The sequence below is a fragment of the Suncus etruscus genome, chromosome 17, assembly GCF_024139225.1.
Source record: "Suncus etruscus isolate mSunEtr1 chromosome 17, mSunEtr1.pri.cur, whole genome shotgun sequence".
NCBI lineage: Eukaryota > Metazoa > Chordata > Mammalia > Eulipotyphla > Soricidae > Suncus > Suncus etruscus.
In genome coordinates, this window is record NC_064864.1 from 76156295 (window position 1) to 76180770 (window position 24476).

General features: G+C 40.8%; 1 protein-coding gene and 1 non-coding gene across 2 annotated transcripts in view; both read left to right on the top strand.

The window, feature by feature from the left end:
- AGPAT5 (1-acylglycerol-3-phosphate O-acyltransferase 5) overlaps positions 1–24476 on the top strand; it is a 660206-nt gene that overhangs the window by 135866 nt on the left and 499864 nt on the right. The gene's annotated exons all lie outside the window — the stretch shown is intronic.
- LOC125995594 (small nucleolar RNA SNORA51) lies at positions 1644–1776 on the top strand. The gene has a single exon (XR_007491091.1). It is a non-coding gene; the product is annotated as a small nucleolar RNA SNORA51 (small nucleolar RNA).

The window sequence follows — 24476 nt, forward strand, 5'->3', positions numbered from 1 at the left end:
GCATACAATTACCTAATTTTTGACAAAGGAGCAAGAAATCCTAAGTGGAGCAGGGAAAATCTCTTCAACAAGTGGTGCTGGCAGAACTGGTTAGCGACTTGCAAAAAAGCGAACATAGACCCCCAGTTAACATCACGTACGAAGGTAAAATCCAAATGGATTAAAGACCTTGATATCAGACCGGATACCATAAGGTATATAGAACACCACGTTGGTAAAAACAGTCCATGACATTGAGACTAAAGGCATATTCAAGGAGGAAACTGCACTTTCCAAACAAGTAGAAGCAGAGATCAACAGATGGGAATACATTAAACTGAGAAGCTTCTGCACCTCAAAAGAAATAGTGCCCAGGATACAAGAGTCACCCCCTGAGTGGGAGAAACTATTCACCCAACACTCTTCAGATAAGGGGCTAATATTCAAAATATATAGAGCACTGACAGAACTTTACAAGAAAAAAATATCTAACCCCATTAAAAAAATGGGGAGAAGAGATGAACAAACACTTTGATAAAAAAGAAATACAAATGGCCAAAAGGCACATGAAAAAATGCTCCTCATCACTAATCATCAGGGAGATGCAAATCAAAACAACAATGAGATACCACCTCACACCACAGAGATTGGCGCACATCACAAAGAATGTGAACAATCAGTGCTGGTGGGGATGTGGAGAGAAAGGAACTCTTATCCACTGCTGGTGGGAATGCTGTCTAGTCCAACCTCTATGGAAAGCGATATGGAGATTCCTCCAAAATCTGGAAATTGAGCTCCCATTCGACCCAGCTATTCCACTCCTAGGGATATACCCTAAGAACACAAGAATACAAAACAAAAACCCCTTCCTCGCGCCTATATTTATTGCAGCACTATTCACAATAGCCAAGCTCTGGAAACAACCAAGATGCCCTTCACCAGACAAATGGCTAAAGAAACTGTGGTACATATACACAATGGAATATTATGCAGCCATCAGGAGAGATGAAGTCATGAAATTTTCCTATACATGGATGTACATGGAATCTATCATGCTGAGCGAAATAAGTCAGAGGGAGAGAGAGAGACACTGACTAGTCTCACTCATCTATGGGTTTTAAGAAAAATAAGTCATTTTTGTAACAATCCTCAGAGACAATGAGAGGAGGGCTGGAACACCAGCTCACTTCATGAAGCTCACCACAAGGAGTGGTGAATATGCTATAGAAATAATGGGGCCGGGTAGGTGGCGCTGGAGGTAAGGTGTCTGCCTTGCAAGCGCTAGCCAAGGAAGGACCACGGTTCGATCCCCTGGCGTCCCATATGGTCCCCCCAAGCCAGGGGCGATTTCTGAGCACATAGCCAGGAGTAACCCCTGAGCATCAAACGGGTGTGGCCCAAAAAACCAAAAAAAAAAAAAAAAAAAAAAGAAATAACTACACAGAGAACTACCTTAATCATGTGAATGAATGAGGGAAATGGAAAGCCTGTCTGGAGTACAGGTGGGTGTGGGTTGGGATGGAGGAAGATTTGGGACATTGGTGGTGGGAATGTTGCACTGGTGAAAGGGGGATTCTTTACATGACTGAAACCTAATCACAATCATTTATGTAATCAAGATGTTTAAATAAAGGAAAAAATGAAGAAAAAAAAAGAAAAGATAAGGCCTCCCAATGCTTACTACGGGCTGTATTCTTTACACTGACTGTATAGAAAGAGGAGGTACAGTAAATGCTTCCCATATACACCTCAAACCAGGTCCTTTGCCTGGTCTGTATTGTGAATGGGGGGACAAAAAAAAAGAAATGTCAATAATAAACAAATGTTAACATAAAAGATAAAAAAATTTTATTTGGGAAGAAAGGAAAGTCAAAGTTAGATTTGTAAAAAAGTTGCATTAGAAGACTTTTTTTCCCTTGGTTTTTGTGCCACACCCGGTGACACACAGGGGTTATTCCTGGCTATGTGCTCAGAAATCACCCCTGGTTTGGGGACCATATGGGATTCTGCTGGGGGATTGTCCTAGATTAGTGTGTATAAGGCAAACTCCCTACCACCTGCGTCACCATTTCGGCCCCTAGAAAACCTTTAGTACCCAAGCTACACACAGATCCAATTTAAGAAAATCCAATTTAGAAAAATTAGGGCTTCAGGAATACAAGGAAGCAAAGATGCTAAAAGCAAATGATAAAAAAAATCATCAATTCACACCTAAATGGGCTTCAGGCAGGTTTTCCCAGAAACAAAGAGGAATATTTTAAGGTAATAAAAAAAATTTGAGAAAAAAAAAAGAAGACCAATTCCTACTTGACATATAATCATGACTTAACTGAAAATTATATAAAAGCACCAAGTGAAAAAGAAAGGAGAAATAAAGACATCATCCTGAACCATCATGTCATGGATCACAGAGTCATTGTGATTGTCAATAATCAATAATTAAAGATAAATCAGGGCAAATGCTATGAGAGAAAACAAACTTGAAAAATTTCATCTAGTGATTGAAATAGATTGTCATATCCCCAAACTACAGGATTTTTAAAGAGCATTTGTTAGCATTTTCTCCATGCTAATCTACAAATCAACTCTCAATGAATTCTGAAAGTTTGAAAATATTTCTAATTTTTATATTGAACTTGAGAGAATTGAGTAATGAAAATAAAATTAATAAATTTATAAATAAAATTAATAAATCTCCTATGTCAATTTAAGTAATATAATCAAGGCAGAGATCAGTTAAAAATCACAATAGAAAACAGAAACATTTTAACTAAGATTATGAAAAATACAATGTTTTTGTTTTTCTTTCTTTTTATTTTATTTTATTTTATTATTTATGAAGACAAAGATGCAAAGAAAGAGGACAAAGTGAAGTTATAGTGCAAAGACAATCACCCAGAATTCTCAAAAGAAATCCCCTTGCTGACACCTTAATTCTGAATTTTCAGCCAAAAAGCATTAAGAAAAACAAAAGTCTATGCACAATTACTTTGTCCCTCAAGTCCCCAGACTCTTGTCCCCAAACAAAATGTTTTAAGTATAGATGATATGTGCTCTAATTGAATCAGATTTAGACTTTAATGCCTGTGGAATGTCACTCATTTTTCAATTTTTTCTTATAATAAACTCATTTGAAAATCTTAGATTTTCTTGGGCTGGAGCAATAGCACAGTGGTAGGGCATTTGCCTTGCATGTGACTGACCCAGGACCAACCTGGGTTCATTCCCCAGCATCCCATATGGTCCTCCAATCCAAGAGTAATTTCTGAGTGCGTGTCCAGGAATAACCTCTGAGCATCACCAGGTGTGGCCCAAAAACCAAAAAAAAAAAAAAAAAAAGAATGCTGACTAGTATTCAAAGGCAGTAAATATTAAAGAGAAAAAGATAAGTGAGGTGTAGTCAATAACCAGTGCTCTAGACAATAAAACTTTTCTTTCCTTGCTGAATATAAGCATGGGCCATAGTCCCAAGAACCATCTGAAGCATAAACTGACAGGGATGTTTGTTCGTCATCCCTCCATCATTCCCACAGATTGAGAATCATCCACTCTGCATCTCTCCCAGGAGCTGGTGAAGACCTGCCTGGAGACATGCATCCACACTCAGAGCAGAGGCAGGTCTACTCAGACACAGTTGACCCTGCAGCGTTGAGGAGATGGAAGAAAATTTCTGGCTGATCTATGATACCCAAGGATTCTGTCCTACTCACCCACAGCTTAACTCCTGAGGAGGCTCAGTGGAGCACAGCAAGAGAGATGTGTATCCAAGGCATCTCTCACTCAGTGATAGATAATGTTAGCACCATTTGCCACCCAGATCCCCTCATGGAGGTGAAGGTACATGTTCAGAGGAACTTGGAAACTGGCAATATGATGGATTTCATCAAGTTATACATTAGGATCTTGAAGAACACCAGACTGGAAGAGCTAATGAGGAAAAACTGGTGTGATGGTTAGCAGTGAGACACTCTGGTCCTCACTCATGTGATGGCACTAGATGGACCCCATCTCTCCAACAAGCTGATGATTGGCAAAGGCATAACTAGATTTCTTCTTCTGCCTCGCCTTTATAGAGATAATCAAATGATTAAAGAGTTGTGGTTGAAATGGCTTTTTACTGAGAGAAAGTGAGATGATGATGGGTTTTCTGCCATAATAAAGTATAAAAAGCAATCTTCCCCCCCAAAAATAAGCCATATTGTTACAGTACAAATATAAATTTACAAAACTGAAAGAATGGTATTAAAATTTCCAAAGCAAAAATATGAAAAATGATGCATCACTTGGTATAATACAAATGATGTAGAGAATTATTTGGCATAACTTATTTTTTAAAAGCCTACAATATATAGATACAGATTTTTTTCCTGTAACTAATGTAACTTTCAAAGCCATATACAAGAATAAGTTTCAAATACACAGAAAAGCAGGGAATTCTGAAGTTTTTTTTTTTCTGAATTAAAATTCTAAACCCTGATAACATCCACAAAAAGTTTCTGGAACATTCACTTGAAATGTTTAAATAAAATCGTATTTTTTATAAAAAGAAAGAAATGTGCAGCTCAAAGAGAGCATTCAGGGGCTTATGGTACTTGTCTTACATAAGGTCAACCTGGGTTAGGTTTTAGTCACCACTTATAGTCCCCTGAGCACTGCTCAGTGCTCTCAGTGGCCACTTAGTGCAGAGCCAAAAGACGTGAGTCCTGAGCATATATAAGTGTTATCTAAGACCAACAAAGAAACAACACAAATATGTATGTTCTAAATTAAATTTGCAATAAGGCACAAGTTCAAAGCAATACAGATATCTGCTCAGAGAAACACACACATGCACACATGTGAACACACACTGATCCTTTCTAAGGACACAATAACTTCATGGTTTCATTGTCCCTTCACTGATTCCACTTGCAGGTCAGTGGCACTGGGGATGTCAGCATGGGGACACATATGTTCAGTGTGTCCAGTGTGCTTGAGAAGAAAAGATCTGGATGCAGGCTCCAGTCTCCCAATCACGGAATGATCTGTGGGCCCTTCCAGAAGTGAACGATTGAGGAGTCAGGACTATGACAAGGATCAGTGTCCAGGTGAGCAGGTGAGGGAGGGGGAAGAACTTAGGACAGAAGGGAGACCCCCGGGTCTTCATGCAAATGGGATGGGTAACAGGTGTGGGAACTGAGTCCAAAATGGGCAATACTGGGCAAGAATAATTCTAGACAGAGCTTTTCCTAGGGCAATAACTCAAGGCTCAAAATTTAAACTGTGACTTAGAGAGTGACTCGGGAATCGTGGGAAACTATGTCTTGTCATAATCATAACGATACTATGACATTATTGGTCCTCGTTGGAAATGCAAATTGGTGATGTCCTGATGAATGCTTTCATTAAGGGGGTCAGAGAGAAGGGGCTGGAAGTGGCAGGATATTAGGAAAACATAAATTTGACATTTAGAATTCTGACAAACATATTTATTCTTGCTGGCTGCAAGCATATTCAACACTGACCTTTGTCTTCCTGAGCAGAGCAACAGAGAATCCTCCTTTGACAGACTCCAGTTTTTCTGAGCCTGTGTCCTGGTGGGTATGTGTGGATTTGGTGATTGAAAGCACATCTTAGAACCAACCACTTGCAGTAATCAATATGTAGTGCAGCAAGGTGGAAGTGGGAACTGAAAACAACAACAACAACAAACAGCATATGCTATGCTCAAAACCAAGGGTCTCTAAGTGATCTGGCCCAATTTATCTGTTTTAGGAAAAGAATCACTCCCATTTCCCGGAGATCAGCATTCTAGAAGGAAAAGAACAGACATGACTAACTGTAGCACAGACTACTATGCTTGCCTCCTCACCATACAGTAAGCCCATCATGGAGAGCTGGGAACAACTCTAGAGGGACAATATTGATATCGGCCTCTTAACAAAGACAAATGTGATCTATCTGTGCCCAGGCCATTATGAACCCCTAATCGACTCCACTTATTAGCCTGTGTCCCCTTAGGCTGACACCCTACTTTTGTTACTTTAGATCAGGGGTCTCAAACTCAATTTACCTGGGGGCCGCAGAAGGCAAAGTTGGGGTGAGGCAGGGCCACTAAGGGATTTCACACACAAAAAAAGTCCTCAAACGTCATTAGTAACAGTTTTAATTATTTCTTCTGAACATGAATAGAACATTGAGTGAAGATCATGAACAGTTCTTCTGAACATGGCATCTTTTGCGTATTCCTTGCTGCCAGAGACTTGACAGTGCTGCTTCTCACAAATCTGAACCACATTTGCCTTTAGAGAGGAAGCAGTTGAGACCCTGAGTATGGCTTGAAGATGATCATCATTAAGTTTAGACCTGTACTTTGACTTATTGAAGTTCAATGTGGAGAATAACTTTTCACACAAATATGTGCCCTAAAAAGGCACATGGTGCACTTGAACATTCGGGAAAGCTCAGGGAAGCTGGGGGGCAATTCTCTCAAAAATTGCCCATGCATGTCTGCTTTTCCACTAATCTCCCTGAACTTGGCTTTGAGATCAGAGTTGCATTGCAGGTCAATGAGCTCCATTTGAAGCACAGGAGGGGCATCTTGCACATCAAAGGAAAAGGGGTCCACAAAAATTTGGACAGTGGCTCTGTGCTTTTTGAAGTGTGCAAGTCTGTGATCAAATTCCTTCTCTAACTTAAAAATAGCATCAACATATTTCTCACCACTGAATTGTATGCCTGCATCCACAAGTTCCTTGCATGCTGAGAAATGGCAAAGGTTTGTCTGAGAGATCTGGGGTTTTCATAACACAAGTTTTGTGGAGAATGTTCTCACGTTGTCATAGGCAACACTGATAAACTGCCCCAGGCCTTGTAACATCTTGGTTAGTACATTCAGCTTATGTGTGATGTCAACAAGAAAAGCTAAGTCAATGAGCCATTTGTGATCACTCAACTCAGAAACAGCATTCCCATCCTTCTTCACAAAGGCTTTCACTTCTCTCAACTCAGACATCACATTGTCACACGGCAGGCATTTACTGCATAGGGCCTGCTGATGAATAATGCAGTGAAGAGCAATGGCCTTCTCTACACCCTCCTCTTCAAGTTTTTTTTTTTTTGAACAAGTGCCACCAGTCCATTTTTCTCCCTGTCATTGATGGTGCTCCATCAGCTATTATTCCAACAAACCTCTTCCATGGCAAACCTGCATTCTCAATGGCATTCACAGATGCCGAAATATCACATTAGCAGTGGTCTGGCCATGCATTGGAATTATTGTGAGCTGCTCCTCTGTCAATTCAAAATTGCAATCAACACCATGGACATAAATTGTGAGCTGTGCAGTGTCTGCTATATCTGTGCCCTTGTCAAGAGCAACTGAGTATGCATCAAAACATTAGGCTTTCTCACACAGTTAATGATAAATGTCACTTGACATGACAGAAATGCGCTCTGCCACAGTGTTGGCAGAAAGGCCAATTTTGCTTAACTGACCTTTCTTTTCCGGACAGATAATACTCACAGCGTGTAACATGCATTTATTTCTTTTTATTTCTTTTTTTATTTTTTTCAGTATTAAAAATTACTTTATTAAACACCATTGATATAAGATTGTTCATAATACATTTGTTGTTTTTTTCCACAGTTAAAGTCATACAATGTACAGTACCCTTTACCAGTGCACATTTCCCACCACTGATGTCTCCAATTTCCCTCCCATCCTCCTTTATGCCTTCTTTCCTGCCTGTCTCTGGGACATACATTTTTTCTTTTCTCTCCTCTCCTTCACTCCCCTACTTTCTCCTCTCCTCTTCTCCCTCTTCTTCCTCCCTCTCCCCCCATCCAGAATGTCTGGGCTAACTTAAACTAAATTGAATCATCCAGAGGAAATAAATAAAATTTTGGAATCTCACAGCCATTCAAGACTTAATGGAACAAATAGCAAAAAACACCAACACACATTCAATTAAAAGTTTAGAGTCAAAGGAGCACTGTAAAAACAGTGTTAGAGTGCAATTATTGTTTTCATAGGCCCACTAAAGTATGGGGGACATGAAAAGGAAAAACATTGGCCTAAATACAAGAGACCTTACCCCTGAAGTTTCCTGACATAAGTCCAATTCTAGGCTCCTGGCAAACTAGTTTGTCCAATCCAGGTCATTGTCTGTAGTGCCAGTACAGTTTTATTTTTCACAGAGTTTTTGTTGTTGGTATCATGTTTCTGTATTGAAGATCCTGGAATCTGTATATCCTACATTGAATTCAGGATGGTGCGAAGTGGCGTCTAATTTCAACTCACAATTAAAGGGCAATGCAGAAAGCCCTGTCCAGTATGCAGGTCGTTGTTGTTTAAATCTTCTCAGTGTTAAGGGAAGACTCTTTTGAGTAAATCGATGTCATAGCAGCAGTAGGGTCTTCCCTAGTAGAGGATTGCTTCCAGGTGATGTCATAGACAACTTTGGATGTTTCATAGATGGCTTCTCTGGTTCAGGGATGAATGGAGAACACCCAAACCTCTGAAGCCTGTGCCAGGTCATCATGTCAATGTTCAGGATGTAAGGTCCCATTGCACCACAGGATTTGTGTGTTCCTATCTCTATTAGATAAGAACTTATTTGTATGTATATTATTTTCCATTTTAATGTGCCCATGCAAACAAGAAATAATGCCACCTGGTGTTATCAGTGTATAAGGGGGTCGCAAGCACATGTCCAACAATTCCCGTGACCTAGTTCAAACATAAGCATTAAACTGAGGGAATCTTTTACCAACATTCCTTATTGAACAGTTCACAAAGAGAAAAGAAGATAACAAGTAGGGAAAATAAACAAACTTAAGACAGTGGACACAATTGTCACCATTTAAGGGGAAATTCAATAATAGTTATAGTGGTTGAGGGAATATATCTACAATATTCAAATATGGTACCCCCACCCAAACTGGTATCTTCCCAGCCTGAGAGTTCATCCTACCATTTTTATTTTAAATATATATGGTACGCACGGGGGCTAGTGCCCCCGAGTGGTTTTTGAAATGGTAACATGCATTTTTTAACAAACTCTCCTTCTGGGAATGGTTTCCCTGACTTAGCAATCATCTCATTAACCATGTAACTAGCTTCAACTGATACAACATTCTCTTTGGTTGCTTTCTTGAAGAAATCTTGTTACCTCATTAGACATGCTTTAAGACTGGCAACCCGCTTGGCTCTCTCATTTCCTTGATATTTTGCACATTCTTGAGCATGTTTAGTTGAATAATGGTGTTTCAAGTTGTATTCCTTGTGCAATTTTCTCTGAGCAAATAAGGCATGTGGGGATGCCCCTGTGCTCAACAAAGAAATATTGCATCTCCCACTTTTCCTGAAATTGTCTGTGCTTGTCATCAAACTTTCTCTTCACTGAGCCTTTGATGAAGTCATGATGAAGGTATGACAAAATCTAATTCTGTAATAAACTTCTCTCCCTTCTCTTCCTTAGGCCTCATATAATGCAAGGGACAGTGGGCAGGAGCAGCAAAAATGATGTCTGTGCTAGGCACAAAGTATTCGTGATTATTCACTTACCGAATATTCACAATAAAAAGTCGCATTAGTAAGAAAAAATCGCATTAAACATTTACATTAAACTGAGAAGCTTCTGCACCTTAAAAGAAATAGTGCCCAGGATACAAGAGTCACCCACCAAGTGTGAGAAACTATTCACCCAACACCCATCAGATAAGGGCTAATATCCAAAACATACAGGGCACTGACAGAACTTTACAAGAAAAAAACATCTAATCCCATCAAAAAATGGGGAGAAGAAATGAACAGACACTTTGATAAAAAAGAAATACAAATGGCCAAGAAGCACATGAAAAAAATGCTTCTCGTCACTAATGATCAGGGAGATGCAAATCAAAACAACAATGAGATACCACCTCACACCACTGAGATTGACGCACATCACAAAGAATGAGAACAATCAGTGCTGGTGGGGATGTGGAGAGAAAGGAACTCTTATCCACTGCTGGTGGGAATGCCGTATAGTCCAACCTCTATGGAAAGCGATATGGAGATTCCTCCAAAATCTGGAAATTGAGCTCCCATTCGACCCAGCTATTCCACTCCTAGGGATATACCCTAAGAACACAAGAATACAATACAAAAATCCCTTCTTCACGCCTATATTTATTGCAGCACTATTCACAATAGCCAGGCTCTGAAAACAACCAAGATGCCCTTCAACAGACAAATGGCTAAAGAAATTGTGGTACATATACACAATGGAATATTATGCAGCCATCAGGAGAGATGAAGTTATGAAATTTTCCTATACATGGATGTACATGAAATCTATCATGCTGAGCGAAATAAGTCAGAGGGAGAGAGAGACGCAGAATAGTCTCACTCATCTATGGGTTTTAAGAAAAATAAAAGTCATTTTTGCAACAATCCTCAGAGACAATGAGAGGAGGGCTGGAACTTTCAGCTCACCTTATGAAGCTCACCACAAAGAGTGGTGAGTTCAGTTATAGAAATAACTACACAGAGAACTACTATAATCATGTGAATGAATGAGGAAACTGGAAAGCCTGTCTGGAGTATAGGTGGGTGTGGGTTGGGATGGAGGAAGATTTGGGACATTGGTGGTGGGAATGTTGCACTGGTGATGGGGGTGTTCTTTACATGACTGAAACCTAATCACAATCCCATATATAATCAAGATGTTTAAATAAAGAAAAAAACATTTACATGTCCCAAATGGAACTGCTCGGGGTATGCGAATGTTTAATGCAATTTTTCTTACTAATGCAATATTTATTGTGGTTATTTGGTAAGCGAATAATCGCAAATACTGTGATAGTTGAAGGCTGGCCGCGGGCCAGAAAATGTTGTATGGAGGGCCACAAACAGCTTGCGGGCCACGAGTTTGAGAGCCCTGCTTTTAATCAAATATGTATCACAACCATTGCCTGCATACCTAGCCTCAGATAAGCTCTTGGGTAAGTTTTTTCCATATTCTCCATTTATCACAGGTATTTGTGTGCCTGATGCTGGTTGGTGGGTTAATTTGGGGCCACACCTAGAGGTTCTCAGGATTTATTCCTGCTTCTGTCCTTGAAGATCATGCCTGTGGGTTTTGGAGGGAAGTGTAGTGAGTTTTGGGATTGAACCCATCAGCCTTGTGCAAGGGAAGTGCCCTACCCATTGTACTTCCTCTCTGGCCTAAGTTTGGAAGTGTGAGGAAATTTTGTTTTAAAATTTTATTTAAAGTTTTCCAAATTTACCTTACTCTATTGTTTGAAAGATCCTTGGATGTAAAGCTTACTCAGAATCAGTATCTTTTCTTCATTTGTGACAGAAAGAGGAAAATACCTAAGCACTACCAGGTCTGGCCCAACCATCTTACCCAAAGAATGTTATGTTGCATATGAAAGGATAGAAAATAACAAATAACATGTAATTATTCATGAAAGTAAGAAAGTGGCCACTAAAGATGAGTCAAGTAACTAGCTGTCATGCACATTCAGATGTGCCTGAAAATACCCTTTCCCAAGGGCCAGCAACCAGGTGACCACCAGCTGGTGGATGCATCACTGTATAGCCTGTTTCAATCCAGTGGGACACATAAGAAAGGAAGAAACTCGGACTGGAACAGTTTCACAGAGGGAAAACAGAACCACATGAAAAGCTGGAGATGGCAGACACAAAAGCTCTATGGTACATAGCTCATTGGTGCTTGGGAATGCAGTCTACTCTACTTACAAAATGCTCAAGAAATGTAGTCTACACAGTTCATCAAGTGCTCAGGAATATGGTTTACCTAGCTCAGTGGTCGGCTACCTGCAGCTCGCGAGCCACATGTGGCTCTTTACACTTTTAATTTGGTTCTTCTGTGTGCCAGGCGGCCACTCCAGGAGTCAGGACTCTGCTCCTAGCCTCTGTCAGTGCCCGCCCTGTGTGCACCCTGGCAGCTGGCTCCACACAGCTCCAGTCGGGTCATGTGGTATGGGGGGTGTGACTTTCTGTCTGGCTCAGCGACATTGAGCTAGCATCCTCTCTGCATTACAGACTGAGGAGCAACAGTGGAGAGAGCCGTGTGTGGGTCAGTGGCTGCATCGTGGTGCCTGGTGAGTCACTGTGTAGCCTGGACCCTGCCCCCATCCCCTCCCCTGTGGGACAATATTTGTATTGGGGCCCTGTGAGCCAGAGCTTCACGCATTTTTTTAATCTACAAGCCAGCAAAATAAGTTAGTGGCCAGGTTCTGAGGTCAATATATAACAGTACCAGTGAGAACTATTTGAGTGAACCCTACTTAAAATATCCATGTTGAGCCCCACTAATTTTATAATACTATTTACACACACATAAGATGCCATAAATGCGTCATCCACAGATCCCCCCATAACAGTGTGTCATCCACAGATCCCCCCATAACAGTGTCATCCTCAGTTTTACTTCCTTATTATCAGAAATCAAAGCAATTTTCTCAAGAAGGGTGTTTACTATCCAGAATTAGCAAATGATCAGTGGATTCAAAAACTGTATTTCATGGTGAATGTTACTTCACATCTAAATCAGCTTAATAATAAACTACAGGCAAAAAAAAAACACAGTTTTTCTATGTTAGAAGAAGTTATTTTATTTGAAAATAAATTATCTGTTTTTGCTCAAGATTTTGACAGAGATACTTTGATTCACTTTCCAAGACTGTTGAAACATTGCCAAGAAAATAATTCTGATATTGACATTACCTACTTTAAAACAGCACTTTTAAATATGAGGGAAGTTTTTCTCAAGAGGTTTCAGGATTTCAGAAACAGCAAAGCGATGTTGGCCTTTGTAAAAAAAAAAAAAGCCTCTGGATGCCACTGTAACGGAATTAAATTTTTCTCTCTTTAATATCGGCATTGGCAACTTTGAAATGCAATTACTGGATTTAAGAAACAAAGAACTGTGGAGCTCAAAATTTGAACGTCTTTGTGCTAATTTAGAAAGATTGGAGAAATGCAAACGTGAACTTAGTTCACAGCACAAGTGGTCTGCTTTGAAAGACCTGGAGTAGGAAGATATGTTGATTTTTAACACCTGGAATAGTATTCCTGACTCATATAATCAACTAAAAAAGCTAGCGTTTGCTGGTCTTTCCTTGTTCGGGTCTACATATTTATGCGAGTAATCATTTTCAAGCATGAATCTTATCAAGAGTAAATTGAGAAATCATCTCATCGATGAGAACCTTGAATCATGCCTAAAATTAAAAAGAACATACAAACGTGACTTACTCAAACTGAAAGGTTCGGATGTCCTAATCTAGCTGCTCGACGCAGAGAAATGAAGAGGCTGAGGCCCCAGCAAATGCTCCAGTAAGTCCTTTATTTCTGACTGGTCAGGGTCAATGTGTGCCCAGAATAGGACAGAGGCAAAGACCTCATGGCTTTCTACATCCCTCCTTATATACTATAAGGGGGAGGGAAATGGAAAGGGTAGTGACGACTTCCTTAGGGGTGGGACATCCGCCAAGGTAATACAAGGTATTGGTGGGGCCGAGGTACTGAGGTAGTGACAACTTCCTTAGGAGTGGGATATTCACCAAGGTGATACGAGGTATTGGTGGGGCCGAGGTAGTGACAACTTCCTTAAGGATGGTACATCCGCCAAGGTTGACTTCCCTTTTCAATCTCCACTTCTTGTAGAAAGGCTTCTAATCCTAGAAGCCAGTGTGATAGGGGGCCACAGTAGGGGTATTAGATAGGGGAGATTCCCACCCCATAAAAACCATAGGGGACCATCTAATAGCTTCTTTTTTCTTTTGGCCAGCTCCTCTTGATGGTGTCTGATTCTGCCCCACACTGTTCCCGATTTGTTAGTATAAAAACAACATTTTTCTTGCAAGGCCAAGCAAAGCCCTCCTTTCTTCTGCCAAGATTAAATCTAACCCTTGACTGTTCTTTTTTTTCTTTTTTTTCTTCTAATTTTTTCTCTTTATTTGAATATCTTGATTACATAAATGATTGTGATAAGGTTTCAGTCATATAAAGAACACCCCTCTTCACCAGTGCAACATTCCCGCCACCAAAGTCCCAAATCTCCCTCCATCCCACCCCACCCCCACCTGTACTCCAGACAGGCTTTCCAGTTCCCACATTCATTCACTTGATTATGGTAGATCTCAGTGTAGTTATTTCTATAACTGCTCACCACTCTTTGTGGTGAGCTTCATGGAGTGAGCTGGTGTTCCAGCTCTCCTCTAATTGTCTCTGAGGTTTGTTACAAAAATGACTTTTATTTTTCTTTCTTTTTTTTTTTTTTTTGGTTTTTGGTTTTTGGGCCACACCCGGCAATGCTCAGGGGTTACTCCTGGCTGTCTGCTCAGAAATAGCTCCTGGCAGGCACGGGGGACCATATGGGACACCGGGATTCGAACCAACCACCTTTGGTCCTGGATAGGCTGCTTGCAAGGCAAACACCGCTATGCTATCTCTCCGGGCCCACTTTTATTTTTCTTAAAACACATAGATGAGTGAGACTATTCTGCGTCTCTCTCTCTCCCTCTGACTTATTTCACTTAGCATGATAGATTCCATGTACATCCATGTATAGGAAAATTTCATGACTTCATCTCTCCTGACGGCTGCATAATATTCCATTGTGTATATGTACCACAGTTTCTTTAGCCATTCTTCTATTGAAGGGCATCTTGGTTGTTTCCAGAGCCTGGCTATTGTGAATAGTGCTGCAATAAATATAGGTGTGAGGAAGGGGATTTTGTATTGTATTCTTGTGTTCCTAGGGTATATCCCTAGGAGTGGAATAGCTGGGTCGAATGGGAGCTCAATTTCCAGATTTTGAAGAAACATCCATATCGCTTTCCATAGAGGCTATACTAGACGGCATTCCCACCAGCAGTGGATAAGAGTTCCTTTCTCTCCACATCCCCACCAGCACTGATTGTTCTCATTCTTTGTGATGTGCGCCAATCTCTGTGGTGTGAGGTGGTATCTCATCGTTGCTTTGATTTGCATCTCTCTGATGATTAGTGACGAGGAACATTTTTTCATGTGTCTTTTGGCCATTTGTATTTCTTTTTTATCAAAGTGTCTGTTCATTTCTTCTCCCCATTTTTTGATGGGATTAGATGTTTTGTTTTTTTTTGTTTTTTGTAAAGTTCTGTCAGTGCCCTATATATTTTGGATATTAGCCCCTTATCTGAAGGATGTTGGGTGAATAGTTTCTCCCACTCAGTGGGTGACTCTTGTATCCTGGGCACTATTTCTTTTGAGGTGCAGAAGCTTCTCAGTTTAATGTATTCCCATCTGTTAATCTCTGCTTCCACTTGTTTGGAAAGTGCAGTTTCCTCCTTGAAGATACCTTTAGTCTCAATGTCATGGAGTGTTTTACGGACGTGTTGTTCTATATACCTTATGGTATCTGGTCTGATATCAAGGTCTTTAATCCATTTGGATTTTACCTTCGTACATGATGTTAACTGGGGGTCTATGTTCGCTTTTTTGCAAGTGGCTAACCAGTTCTGCCAGCACCACTTGTTGAAGAGATTTTCTCTGCTCCACTTAGGATTTCTTTCTCCTTTGTCAAAAATTAGGTAACTGTATGCCTGGGGAATGTTCTCTGAGAACTCAAGCCATTCCACTGATCTGAGGGTCTGTCTTTATTCCAGTACCATGCTGTTTTAATAACTATTGCTTTGTAGTACAGTTTAAAGTTGGGGAAAGTAATGCCTCCCATTTTTCTTTTCCCTAGGAGTGCTTTAGCTATTCGAGGATGTTTATTGTTCCAGATAAACTTAATAAGTGTTTGATCCACTTCTTTGAATAATGTCATGGGTATTTTTAAGGGGATTACATTAAATCTGTATAATTCTTTGGGGAGTATTGCCATTTTAATGATGTTAATCCTGCCAAGCCATGAGCAGGGTAAGTGTTTCCATTTCCATGTGTCCTCTCTTATTTCTTGGAGCAGGGCTTTATAGTTTTCTTTGTATAGGTCCTTCACGTCTTTGGTCAAGTTGACTCCAAGATATTTGAGTTTGTGTGGCACTATTGTGAATGGGATTGCCTTCCTGACTTCCATCTCTTCCCTATTATTATTGGTGTATAAAAAGGCCGTTGATTTCTGTAGGTTGATTTTGTAGCCTGCCACCTTGCTATATGAATCTATTGTTTCTAGAAGCTTTTTGGTAGAGTCTTTAGGGTTTTCTAAGTAGTGTATCATGTCATCTGCAAACAATGAGAGCTTGACTTCTTCCTTTCCTATATGAATTCCCTTGATATCTTTTTCTTGCCTGATTGCTATAGCAAGAACTTCCAGTACTATGTTGAAGAGGAGTGGTGAGAGAGGTCAGCCTTGTCTTGTACCCGAATTTAGAGGAAAGGCTTTTCGTTTTTCTCTATTGAGGATAATATTTGCCATTGGCTTGTGGTAAATGGCTTCAACTAGATTGAGAAAGGTTCCTTCCATTCCCATCTTGCTGAGAGTTTTGATCAAGAATGGGTGTTGGACCTTATCAAATGCTTTCTCTGCATCTATTGATATGATCATGTGATTTTTATTTTTCTTGTTGTTGATGTTGTGTATGATGTTAATAGATTTACGGATGTTAAACCATCCTTGCATTCCTGGGATGAAGCCTACTTGGTCGTAGTGTATGATCTTCTTGATGATGCATTGGATCCTATTTGCCAGGATTTTGTTGAAGATCTTTGCATCAGCATTCATCAGGGATATTGGTCTGTAATTTTCTTTTTTTTGGCAGCGTCTCTGTGTGGTTTTGGTATCAAGGTAATGTTGGCTTCATAAAAGCTGTTTGGGAGTGTTCCCTTTTTTTCAATTTCATGGAAGAGTCTGGCTAGGATTGGTAGTAGCTCCTCTTGAAAGATTTGAAAAAATTTATTAGGAAAACCATCTGGGCCTGGGCTTTTCTTTTTTGGTAGATGTTTGATTACAGTTTCAATTTCCTCAGTAGTGATGGGGGTGTTTAGATATGCTACATCCTCCTTACTTAAATGTGGAAGGTTATAAGTGTCCAAGAATTTTTACATTTCTTCTAGGTTCTCATGTTTTGTAGCATAAAGTTTCTCAAAGTAGCCTCTGATTATCCTTTGGATCTCTGCAATTTCTGTTGTGATCTCCCCCTTTTTATTTCTAATACGGGTTATCAGATTTCTCTCTCTCTCTTTCTTTGTGAGTTTTGCCAATGGTCTATCAATCTTGTTTATTTTTTCAAAGAACCAGCTTCTGCTTTCGTTGATCTTTCGGATTGCTTTTTGGTTTTCCACTTCATTGAGTTCCGCTTTCAGCTTTATTATTTCTTTCTGTCTCCCTATTTTTGGTTCCTTTTGTTGGTCATTTTCTAATTGTTTAAGCTGCGCCATTAAGTTATTCAGGTATGCTCCTTCTTCTTTCCTGATGTGTGCTTGTAGAGCTATAAATTTTCCTCTCAGGACTGCTTTTGCTGTGTCCCATAGATTCTGGCAGTTTGTGTCTTCATTATCATTTGTTTCCAGGAAAGTTTTGATTTCCTTTTTGATTTCATCTCGGACCCACTGGTTGTTCAGTAGCAGGGTGTTTAATTTCCAATTGTTAAAGTTTTTCTTCTGTGTGGCTTTGTAGTTCACATCTAATTTCAGAGCCTTGTGGTCAGCAAAGGTAGCCTGCAAGATTTCTATCCTCTTGATTTTATGGAGGTATGTTTTATGTGTCAGCATGTAGTCTATTCTGGAGAATGACCCATGTACATTGGAAAAGAATGTGTATCCAGGTTTTTTGGGATGGAGTGTCCTGTATATATCTACTAGTCCTCTTTCTTCCATAACTCTTTTCAGGGCTAGTATGTTTTTGTTGGGTTTCAGTCTGGTTGACCTATCAAATGTTGATAGGGCTTTGTTGAAGTCTCCCACAATGATTGTGTTATTATTGATTTCTTCTTTCAGATTTGTCAGTAATTGTATTAGATAATTTGCTGGTCTCTCATTGGGTGCATATATGTTTAATAGTCTGATTTTTTCCTGTTGCACATATCCCTTGATTAGTACATAGTGTCCATCTTTGTTCCTTACCACTTTTCTTAGTATAAAGTTTTCTTAGTATAAAGTATAATGTGTCATCTGATATTAATATGGCCACCCCAGCTTTTTTCAGGGTGTTGTTTGCTTGGATAATTTTCTTCCAACCTTTGATTTTGAGTCTATGTTTGTTCTGACTATTCAGATGTGTTTCTTGTAGGCAGCAGAAGGTTGGATTCATCTTTTTGACCCATTTTGCCACTCTGTGTCTTTTAATTGGTGAATTTAGTCCATTGACATTGAGGGAGATGATTGTCATAGGATTTATAGTCATCGTTGTAGATAAGTTTGCTGTGTTTGTTGGTCTACTCTTAGAGTAGACCTGTCAGTTTTTCCTTTAAGGCTGGTTTATCATCTGTGAAGTTTCTGAGCTGTTGTTTATCCGAGAAGCTGTGTATTCTTCCTCCAAACCTGAATGTGAGTCGGGCTGGGTGCAGTATTCTTGGGGAGGCATTCATTTCATTCAATCTTGTCACAATATCCAACCACTGTCTTCTGGCCTTGAGAGTTTCTTGTGACATGTCTGCTGTAAGTCTTAGGGATGCTCCTTTGAATGTAATTTCCCTTTTTGATCTTGCTGTTTTCAATATTCTATCCCTATCTATGGGATTTGTCATTGTAACAAGAATATGTCTTGGGGTGTTTTTCTTTGGGTCTCTTTTAGCTGGTATTCTTCGGGCATGCAGGATTTGATTGCATGTAGTCTTTAACTCTGGGAGTATCTCTTTGATGATGTCTTTGACAGTTGATTCTTCTTGGAGATCTCCTTCCTGGGTTTCTGGGACTCCAATGATTCTTATGTTGTTTCTGTTGAGTTTATCAAAGACTTCTATTTTCATCTGTTCGCATGCCTTGAGTACATTTTCCATTGCCTGTTCGTTTTTCTTAAGGTTCTTTTCCAATTTCTTCTGTTGTGTTGAGCCTTTCTGCATCTCATCTTCCAGTACTCCGATTCTCTCCTCAGCTGCTGATATCCTGTTGGCGAGGCTATCCATTGTGGTTTTCAGTTGAGCAACCGTATTTTTCAGATCTGTTATTTCAGTTTGGAGTTTTCTGATTTCTGTTTTTGTGTTCTCTTCAGATCCATCTATGCTCTTTTTGAGTTCTACAAACATATTCCATATTTCTATTCTAAACTCCTTATCTGAAAGGTTAATCAGTTGGTTGGAATTTATTAGATCAACTGAGCTTTCATCTTCATTCTCTATGGATGGTGTTTGCCTGCGAGTTTTCCCCATTGTCACGCTTGTAGTGTGGTTTTTCCTGCGTGTTGTGGTGGGGTTCATTGATTAGGAAGAGTTCGCGGCTGCAAAGGGAAGCGAAGCGGCTGAGCTCTTCTGCTGCCTCTAGTTGAAAGTCCTCAGAGTGAACAAAGGCAGGGCAGGGCAGAGCGATCCCGCAGTCCCAGAATGCAGCCACTCACCAGCTTCAAAATGTGTTTTTTGGGGGTGTGCTCCCTAGGCCCCTGAGGATACCTTCGGAAGTTCAGAAGCATAGTTTCAGGCAGACAGAGATAGGAGTTTTCCCCGAAGTCCTCAGAGTGAACAAAGGCAGGGCAGGGCAGAGCTATCCTGCAGCCCCAGAATGCAGGCACTCACCAGCTTCAAAATGCAGTTTTTGGGGGGTGCACTCCTAGGCCCCTGAGGAAACCTTCGGAAATTCAGAAGCACAGTTTCAGGCAGACAGAGATAGGAGTTTCCTGAAGTCCTCAGAGTGAACAAAGGCAGGGCAGGGCAGAGCGATCCCGCAGTCCCAGAATGCAGGCACTCACCAGCTTCAAAATGCAGTTTTTTGGGGGTGCGCTCCCTAGGCCCCTGAGGAAACCTTCGGAAGTTCAGAAGCACAGTTTCAGGCAGACAGAGATAGGAGTTTTCCCCGAAGTCCTCAGAGTAACCCTTGACTGTTTTGTACTACTACTTCAGTCACGGAGTTGAGCTGGTCCTGCAGATCATTATACCGTCTCCACATCTGAAATCAACTTTTGCGAGAGTCTGTCATACCTGTCTATTGATATTGCTAGCCCTGCTCCCCCAGTCGCCAATCCACCTGCTACTCTCGAGCCCTACCAGTAGGGGCAGGAACACCATGGCTCACCGAGACCTACGAGTGCTGCCTAAGAGATCTATGCTAGGCAGAGAAAGGGTTCTGTCCCTGGAATGATGTCAATGTTGGGAAGTACTAATGCTGGGGCACAAATTTCAGTCCAGTTTTGTGGTAAAAGACAGTAAGGCAAATTTTCCTCCCACATACCCATACCCGTCCCGGAGGTAAGCACCCTGGACTGGGGGGGGGGGGGGGAAACAACAGGTAGGACTTCTGAGCACTCAGCGGTTCCTACCTGACCCATGTCTACAGATTCAGTGCCATTATGTGAATAGCAATCAGAAGATTCAAAGCTAGAAGGAACTACCTTACAACTAAAAGAAGCAAAGGTTAGATTACCTAGTTGGACAGGGACAGCCAAAGGTCAATTTTCTTCATACAAAGCCAACAATCAGCAGCTAAAAAGTCTGTAAGTTTCTTCTAGGATGTTCTGAGTATTTGGATCTAACTTCTCAACAGGCATCCGGAGTCGAAGAAAGGGATGCTGGGGCCACTTAAGCATTAGGGTCTCCACCTCCTTTGAAGCCCAGTCTATGGCCTCCTTCTCTCTTTCTTGGTCTGTTGGCCCCCCCACATCTGATATGCGAACGGGCGCCTTTAGGGGTCAACAGACCAAGTCTCCCACTTTGGCCATGCAACTCACAGCTCCATAGGGGAACTTATGGCTATTAACTGTCCATTTCCCTCCCATGATCCCCCTGTAAGTCTCGGTGAGCTTGGCCACCAGATATGCCTTGTTATTTTTGGTACACTCTCGATACTCCCAATAGCACTGGAAGTGAACTTGATTAAGCTCCACACATCCAGCGAGGCATTTTCCCCACAAAGAGGGAGGCAAAGGCTGAGCTTTTGCTTTACACACCCATTTCAGCTCCCACACACACACACATGGGAAGAAGTAGGGGACCAGAGGTAAGCAGTTCTAGTTCCACAGTCTATTGATCGAGTGTATAGAAGAAGCCTACTGTTGAGTTGATGGCACCCCCTGCAGTCACAGGTGTTTCCATATAGTCTTTTTACCAGTTCATCTAGGTGTACGGACTGATCGAGTCCTCCCTCAGCAAGTGCCAGGGGGAGCATTGCCAAAGTCAGTGAGCACATCAGGGCTGTAGTGTGCCCGCCGAACCTGAATCTGGAGGGGATTCTCAGTGCGCTCACTTTCCACTCATCATGGTTGAGATCAGCAGGGGCAGGTTTAAGATGGGAGGCATGAACCCAGGAAGCATGCCATCCACCTTAACAGCAGTCAGGGTGTTCAGAAGGACGACATCTATGGCATCTATGGTGGCCGGCTGAGCTGCTAGGGGAGTGGAAGGGGGGGAAGAAAACATCATAAGGCTCAGAAGGCATTTGCACTGTGGGGGGGCGCCATATGGTTGCTGCTGTAGGAAGACTAGGACTTTTGTTCTGGTCCTATGAGCTGACTCAGCTGGATTTTCATGGTTTTCTTCTTATAGGCTCTGAATTCCACCATGAAGATAAGGAGGTTTCTGCTTCCTTTTCTTCAATCCTGCAACTTAAACAGCTGTTGGGGTGGAGAGAACAATAGAGCCCTAAACTCCAGTTGCTTTTCCTGCACTGGGTCAGACAGAGATGAAGAAATCTCATATCTAGTAATAATTGTCATACTTTTAACATTACCAAGGGAAGCATAATTTTTGCTCCTTCCCTTTTACCACCCATCTTTATTAAATATTAGGGTTGGTTTATTTTCGATACCTGCTTCAACCTCTGGGATAGATAGGCATAATGTTATCTTTAATTGTTAACTTGGCTTATTAATTCCTGTGGCCTTTCTTTTCCCCTTATTTCCCTCATAGCTCTTTCTGATGACCATTTTGCTCCATGTTTTCCTAGAGATTTCATCACCCTAGAAGTCATTAAAGGGAACGTGATCGAAGATCAATTTTCTCTAGCTACTTCAGGCTGGCATGGGACTGTAGTCTCAGTCTCTAGATAGGGTGAAATCTCATATTTTCCTAAAGGAGCAGTTAACTGGTTTACTTTTGCAGTCTTAACACCTGAAAAGAATCAGGTCAATTAGACAGAGGAATATTACTTAACCCAACCAGGCCTTGGAGCAATAAATAGTACAACTTGAATGGCACAGCTGTCCTTATTATCTGTATTGATAGCACAAATTAAACAACAGAAAACAAAGCAGTATAGCATTATCAATAAACACAGCTCTGAGTTACTTTAGCCAGACTAATGTTTGCATTTACAGTTTATGATCTGGTTCAGTATGACTAGTAAGAACATTATTTCAAAGAAGTGGGTTTTAAGTTAGGCCCACTAGAATTTTAATTAGCTACAGAAATAGTTTTTCTCTCCACCTTTACCTTGTACCTTACCAGGTATTTGAATAACTTGGCTTTTTCCTTTGCACATATACAACACTGTTGGAGAAGTCTCCATCTGGGGTACCCCCATTACTTACAGAGCTTTTCTGAGGATAGGTTGTAGATACAGCAGCTTTATCACATCACAGTCACTCAGGTTTGGTTGATGAGTTGGTCCGTTCAGCATGAGGATCTTGTGGCTGGCCGTGGGCATCTCACCCTCTGTAGGAATTTTCAGAGGTGATCTCTCTGTTTCACACCTCTTCAGGTTTGGAAGAGACTGACCTCAAATCCTCTTTCTCTTGAGATTGAGGGTGGAGGGTGAGAGCAGGGTGGGCCCACAGGCTGTGGTCAGTTAGTGCTGCTCCAGGATCTTCTTGGGAATCTTCAATTTCCTTACTCAGGCCATTCATCTCGGTATTTTTTCGGTCTTTACAGCCAAAAGCTTAAGGGTGCCTGCTTGTCACACCACCTCAACTCCAATTATTCCTCTGAAAGAGGGCTTTGGAGTCCCCTCACTAATTTTAGGATTTTCTGTCTGCATAGGGATCACTCCTCATGCAAAGAGGAAAGCCATCTGTTTGTATCTTGTGCAAAGCAACATGATGCCGTGACATAAAATGGTACTAAAAGGTTCTAGAAGAATAGAAAAAGCAAATATTACTTAAATTACTCAGAAAATTCTAGAATCTTTTTCTACAATGAAATCTTTCATATTTTTTTAAAACCATGACAATTTTTACAAAAGCCTCTTGTGATACAAATATTAATGTTCTTGGTAGCAAATAATAAAAAAATTGTAAAATAATATTTTGATCATGCTTTAATCATGCTAAAAACCACCACATGCACCGAACTCAGACTAGAACTTATCATTAGGGCCTTAGGAACAGAGCTTTAAATGGTCTGCTGCCAGTCTAGAATTACTTTGCTGAATATTTCTGCACCTAGCAGGACCAGATTTTATTGATTCCTTTTTCTTTAGGTATTCACAACCTAGTACCATCAAGATTTTCACATTAAGCCACCTTAAAATCCACCATTAAGTTTGATAAGATAAATTCGACATAGAACTGAGATACTGTATCAATAACATGCAATTACAAAGTTAACAGTATTGTTTTAAAAAAGGGCCAACCACAACAATCTGCAACATCTTTTTTTTTCCAATTGTTCATTTTAAGAAACCTTTAAGTTAGAAATTTAAACACTCAAAAATTTTTTTCTGACTTCCAAACCATTAGCTAAATTTTTCTTTGATATGTAAAAGACCCACTGGGATTACTTTGCCTACACCCACATTTCCCAGCCAGGTGAGTCTGGGAGGACAATAGCCATTGCCCTGGGGGCTTAGTGAATTCCTTCAGGCTGGAGAGTTTAAAAAGCACTTGTTTTTTCTTCAGCTAAAAAGTGGCCAGTTGCTCCCATTTTTTTTGGCCTTAACACATGGCAGGAAAGTTGGGTGATCCAAAAGTCCAGAAATTCTCCAGGGAAAATTTATCCCTGATGGCCATTGAGAAATCTGGGGTTTGCGATCTCCGACACCCTCTGCCATGTCCCTAGAATAACAAAGCTGGCTTACCACACAATTTCTGACCTGAGGAGAGGTGGCCCCTAGTTTCTTTCCATGGTCAGACCAAAGAAAACATAGAACACAAAGAAACACAGACAAAAATTAGACAGACAGTGGCGCCACACTGGAACAACCCCAACGAATGCATTCAAGTAATTTCTGCCCAATGTTCTAGGGTCAGAGTAAGGGGTGGATTGACTTTGCCTCATTCTAGAAAGTTTGAAATTTTCTATCACAGTGGCTAATACAGAAAATCACTAGGAGGAAAAATATTCCAGAGCCTATGACAATACGAAGGGCAAGCAACCCAATAAAAGTTTCGAAATTTTTTGTCTGAGAAGTGCAATTTGAAATACAACCATAGAAAAAGAAAATGGGAAGGAATCAAACTTGTAGAATTGCCACAAAGGCGAACAGACAAAGGAGGCAG